We start from the raw sequence: 6,652 nt of genomic DNA on the forward strand, positions 1-6,652 counted from the left end.
AGCAATTTTATAAAACTTAATGTTTACTGGTAATTAAATGTACAGAAGTAATTACTTAGATGGTGCCTAATCAAACTGCAATGTTTGCTTTCCTCTGAAGAAATATTTGGCTCTGCCGCTGTGCGCTCTGCTGTCACTGACAAATAGTGAGTGCATCAACAAAAAAATTAGAACCTGGTAAGAAAAAAACAGAAATAACAGACAGAGATAAACATACACTCACATTTTTTTAGTTCAATAGGAACTGTGCCAGAATAATATCTATCTATCTATCAACCCATTGTAAGGATGACAATAACAATTGGCATGCAGTGGGATCTAGATGGAGAGCTAATTGTTGGGACTGTACTTGCATGTTGCCGTGCCTGAGTGTTCACATTAAATTACTGGTATTTAAATAGATGGAAAAATCAATTATATTTGACTTTACATGATGCACTGTTAACTGTGTGTCTTTTGCGTTATCACAGGTGTGCCACCCCACAACGGTTCCCTGATGACTGTGTGTCAGTGTTTGACCCAGAGGCATGTGAATATGTAGTGCATAAGAAAGACGAACCAACAATACGGTGTCCAGTTTTTAGTGCAGTATTGAAGTGATTTGTTTTTTATGGCGTTCTGGAAGTCTGAAGATGGGTGTTTCATATAAATGATGCCTTTCATATCACTTTCGTGCCATTTTTCAAAATGCCTGTTAGTCGTTTTAGATTCTTGAACAAGAATTCATATGAAACCAACTCTCAGTCACTTTTTCAGCTCAGGCATCTCAACCTTCAGTTCCACAGGCAGAGATCTGGCAATCTGTCACTCACCAAATAACAGACGTGGGAATTATTAAAGGAAAAACACATCATTATAATACTTTGGGAGACTTTTCAAGTACCTTTGCTTTACTTGAGTATTTATTAGTTAATATTTCTGAGTATTAATAGTATTATTATTTATTCTGAAAACTTTTCACTTATATTCCCTACATTTTTACACAAATATCTCTACTTTCTATTGCTGTATATGTATCTGTATATGATGTGAAGTTATGGGTTTTTTTCTGGTTTAAAGATTTTTTTAAAAGTATAAACAGCACACCTGGCAATATGTTGTTTAATTCATCTGCCGAATCCCACTTTAACCCCTGACTATACTCACTTTTCTGTTTACGTGTGGAGGCAAAGTCACCTTCTAAAATTTAGGCAACTTAAAATAGAGGGTTTTTTTTTAAGTTTTTAGTTTTCTTTGTTTGTGTTCAAGGTGATTTAATGCATTAGAATTAGAAATTCAATTGAACTAGAGTTCTAATACAATTCTAATATTGTGTTATATTGAATAGCATGAAGTCCTTTGCACAGATGGAAATGCCCAACAAAGAGCTGCTTTTAATGTATTATTTTGAGATTTCAGAGCCTGTACTTTTTCAGTTTTACTTGAGTAAGAAGTTGAATCAGTATTTGAGCTTTTTGAGCATTTTTTAATTATGTAGCTGTACTTCTACTTAAAAAAGAATGTCTGTACCTTTGCCAACTCTAACCCAGCAGGGATCAGATAATAGTAGACTAAGCTGCTTCACACTTGGTGGGTGTTTTACGGATGCAAAAGAAATTCCAGCATCGAGGGGATGAAGTTGCTTGGAGCAGTAGTTCTCGTAACTTGTGTGCGTGTGTGGTGAAGTTTTAATATTAAAACATTATTAGAAGAATAGTTAAATTACAACAGAAACTATGTAAAGCTGGTTGTGATGGTCAGAGAGCAAGTAGATGGACATAGTGGTGTCAGCCATTGGTTTTGGACACTGCACACTGATATTATATGAAATACTTTTGAGCTTTTTATATTTTAAACGCGATCTCACCTGGACAGGAGGATAGATTAAGTAATCAAATTACAATTATGAACGTTATAGTTGCAACACAAATAAATATTGCTGTGGCAGTTTTTATAAAGGCATGTCACTGCAGCACACTTTCAGCTCCAAATACAACCAAGCTATGACAGGTTATTGTTAGAAAAGAACAGAAAATTAAACAACATGTGACTTCAGTCTTGTAAAATGTTACACATGATTTTAATTGAAAGCTGTCATCCCTAGTCAGCCTGCTACCAAAACATATTTTCCTCATTGATTTCCTTCCTTTCTGATTTGTTGGTTTTCCCAAATCTTAATCTGAACCCAAAATCATTTTTTTTAAAAATCACCAGGAGCCTCTTGTTTTTGGCAGTTATCCAACCCTTGAGAATACCTTTATTAGTGATATGATCTATGCCTTTATTGTATAATCTATGCCTCAAACCGTCCTTTCTGTAACTTAGACTGAATACAAGTCATAAAACAGACTTGTTACTCAAAATTAGTGACTGAGACCATATCGAGAACATTTATAATGAGGTAAAAAGCAAGGGTCGTTTTCTGTAAACTTTTGTAGGCTTATTAGTATTTTTGCAACTTATTGCTCCATTTTGGCTTTTAAAAAGAATGTAGGTTTAATGCACATTCACACTGGCTTCACGGTGGCCATATAGGGGACACTAAAAATATTGGAGTGGCACACCAAAAACAGAATTTTCATTTTTATTATGCTGTTCTCAAAAATAGGTTCCTTGAAAAATATGACAAAAAAGAGAGACAGAAAAGAATTATATCCATATATTCACTTCCACTTATCCTTTTTCAGGGTTGCACTATCCCAGCTGTTTTAGGGCAAAAGGCAGGGTACACCTTAGCCAGGTCACTAGTCTGTCGCAGGGACACAGACAGCCATTCGCACTCACATTCACACCTATGGACAATTTAGAGTTTCCAATTAACCACTAACTGCAGGTCTTTGGACTATGGGAAGTCCACACAGAAAGACCCCTGATGGTGGAACTGAACTCAGGACCTTCTTGCTTCAACAAGGCTAACCACCTTGCCACCGTGTTGCCCTGTCTAGTTAATTTCCTTTTATTAAAGTTAATATCTCTGAAAACAGGTACATATGAAAACCAAATAATAATAATAATAATAATAATCTGTTTTAAGCAGGAACAAATAAGTTAATGTTTCAGCTCATTGCAGGGTGTTTTCCTCTCTTTTGTGCTCACTTTTATTAGAATTATTAATTAATTATTACCAACATAGGACAGCCTTGCAAGGCTGTGTCTGGTGGCGGATGTGTCTGGAGCAGATGTGTAAAGTCCAAAGTGGCCCCAGTGTTATAGGAGCATTAAAGCATTATAAGACAACAACCGCCTGCATGGCTGCAATTTGAAACCTGACGTGTGTACACGTAAAAAGAAGAACTCACTTTTGTAGGGAATTGTGAGGTCATGGAGCATGTCAGTTGTTTAACACACAATAGGAACATTTATAGATTTTTTCCTTCCCCTGAAACCGGTTCATTTCTCTTGTATTTAATTAATTGTAGTTTTTACACTGAAACAGTGGCTTTATTATTGGTTTAATGAAAAGCTGAAACGGAACAGGATCCGGTGTTACTGTCACTGTCATCATTCACCGATCTGGAGTTCTGAAAGTGAAAGTCGGTTACTAATTGTATTTTTCTTGTTATTTACAGTTTTTTAAAAAAGAATTTAGCAAGGGATAGGGGGTGTGCAGACGGGTGGCAGGGAAATTCCTTAGAGCAAATCGCATCATTACATTACCTCTTTCAATGATGAGGATGTACACATCCTGGACAGGGGGGATCGCTGGTTTGAGCGGAGTCAAGGAGGCTGTTTACGTGAAAAGGGAAAGACCATCTCTGAATCGAGGAGGGGGCCTACGGGTACATCTTTCACCATCTTGCAATGCTGTGATTGCAGCCATTCCCCAACTCTCTGAGAATAGTACTCATGGCCATTGATCAGTGGTTGTTGATCAATGGTCATGAGAATTTGCATACTCATGATGAAGGAACTGACCTCCCAGCACATTGTTCATTCAGTGGTGCTGATTTCAGTCAATATGCAAATGTACGATAAGATTGGAGAAACCTGCAGTCAGCTGAGACTGAAGAAGTCATTTGGATGAGTGACGAAATGTTTCTCCCACTCAATACGCTATGTCCAGATGAACAGAATCAACCTTTGAAGAATGAAAGTCATGAAATATATATATATATATATATAAACACCCAGCACGCCCATGCAGGCGGTTTATCCTTCAAGCTCGGGTCCGCTACCAGAGGCCTGGGAGCTTGAGGGTCCTGCGCAGTATCTTAGCTGTTCCCAGGACTGCGCTCTTCTGGACAGAGATCTCCGATGTTATTCCCGGGATCTGCTGGAGCCACTCGCCTAGCTTGGGAGTCACCGCACCTAGTGCTCCGATTACCACGGGGACCACCGTTACCTTCACCCTCCACATCCTCTCGAGCTCTTCTCTGAGCCCTTGGTATTTCTCCAGCTTCTCGTGTTCCTTCTTCCTGATATTGCTGTCATTCGGAACGGCTACATCGATCACTACGGCCGTCTTCTTCTGTTTGTCTACCACCACTATGTCCGGTTGGTTAGCCACCACCATTTTGTCCGTCTGTATCTGGAAGTCCCACAGAATCTTAGCTCGTCATTCTCCACCACCCTTGGGGGCATCTCCCATTTTGACCTCGGGACTTCCAGGTTGTACTCGGCACAGATGTTCCTGTACACTATGCCGGCCACTTGGTTATGGCGTTCCATGTATGCCTTGCCTGCTAGCATCTTGCACCCTGCTGTTATGTGCTGGATTGTCTCTGGGGCATCTTTACACAGCCTGCACCTGGGGTCTTGCCTGGTGTGATAGACCCCAGCCTCTATGGATCTTGTACTCAGAGCTTGTTCTTGTGCTGCCATGATTAGTGCCTCTGTGCTGTCTTTCAGTCCAGCTTTGTCCAGCCACTGGTAGGATTTCTGGATATCAGCCACCTCCTCTATCTGCCGGTGGTACATACCGTGCAGGGGCCTGTCCTTCCATGATGGTTCCTCGTCTCCCTCCTCTTTCTTGGGTTTCTGCTGCCTGAGGTATTCACTGAGCACTCGGTCAGTTGGGGCCATCTTCCCAATGTATTCTTGGATGTTCCTTGTCTCATCCTGGACTGTGGTGCTGACACTCACCAGTCCCCAGCCCCCTTCCTTCCGCTTAGCGTACAGCCTCAGGGTGCTGGACTTGGGGTGAAACCCTCCATGCATGCTAAGGAGCTTTCTTGTCTTTATGTCAGTGGCTTCTATCTCCTCCTTTGGCCAGCCTATTACCCCAGCAGGGTACCTGATCACGGGCAGGGCGTACGTGTTGATGGCCCGGATCTTGTTCTTACCATTCAGCTGACTCCTCAGGACTTGTCTGACCCTCTGCAGGTACTTGGTGGTTGCAGCTTTTCTAGCGGCCTCTTCATGGTTCCCATTCGCCTGCGGAATCCCCAAGTACTTGTAACTGTCCTCTTTGTCTGCAATGTTGCCTTCTGGTAGTTCAATCCCCTCAGTTCTGACTACCTTCCCTCTCTTTGTTACCATCCGACTACACTTCTCCAGTCCGAACGACATTCCAATGTCATTGCTGTATAGCCTGGTAGTGTGGATCAGTGAATCGATGTCTCGTTCACTCTTGGCATACAGCTTGATGTCATCCATGTACAGGAGGTGGCTGACAACTGCTCCGTTCCGTAGTCGGTATCCGTAGCCAGTCTTGTTAATGATCTCACTGAGGGGGTTCAGGCCTATGCAGAACAGCAGTGGGGACAGAGCATCTCCTTGGTAGATCCCGCACTTGATGGTGACTTGTGCTATGGGCTTGGAGTTGGCCTCTAGTGTTGTACGCCACATCCCCATTGAGTTCCTGATGAAGGCTCTTAGGGTCCCATTGATCTTGTACAATTCTAGGCATTCCAGTATACAGCTGTGGGGCATTGAGTCATAGGCCTTCTTGTAATCAATCCAGGCAGTGCACAGGTTGGTCAGTCTGGTCTTGCAGTCTCGGCTGATTGCTCTGTCTACCAGTAGCTGGTGTTTTGCGCCTCTGGTATTCTTGCCAATTCCTTTCTGTGTCCCGCTCATGTATTGACCCATGTGCCTGTTCATCTTAGCCGATATGATGCCTGACAGGAGCTTCCATGTAGTACTGAGGCAGGTTATTGGTCGGTAGTTGGACCAATAACTACCGACCAATAACTGTGCGTAACTGTAACTTGTTAAAAATGAATCCTACCATTTCCAAGATATATATATATATATATATATATATATATATATATATATATATATATATATATATATATATATATATATACAGCAATATCAGGAAGAAGGAACACGAGAAGCTGGAGAAATACCAAGGGCTCAGAGAAGAGCTCGAGAGGATGTGGAGGGTGAAGGTAACGGTGGTCCCCGTGGTAATCGGAGCACTAGGTGCGGTGACTCCCAAGCTAGGCGAGTGGCTCCAGCAGATCCCGGGAACAACATCGGAAATCTCTGTCCAGAAGAGCGCAGTCCTGGGAACAGCTAAGATACTGCGCAGGACCCTCAAGCTCCCAGGCCTCTGGTAGAGGACCCGAGCTTGAAGGATAAACCGCCCGCAGGGGCGTGCTGGGTGTTTTTTATATATATATATATATATATATATATATATATATATATATATATATATATATATATATATATATATATATATATATATATATCTTGGAAATGGTAGGATTCATTTTTAACAAGT

The sequence above is a fragment of the Mchenga conophoros genome, linkage group LG12, assembly GCF_057382185.1.
Source record: "Mchenga conophoros isolate Kocher_MC1m ecotype Shallow Benthic linkage group LG12, M_conophoros_male_GT1.1, whole genome shotgun sequence".
NCBI classification, from domain to species: Eukaryota; Metazoa; Chordata; class Actinopteri; order Cichliformes; family Cichlidae; genus Mchenga; species Mchenga conophoros.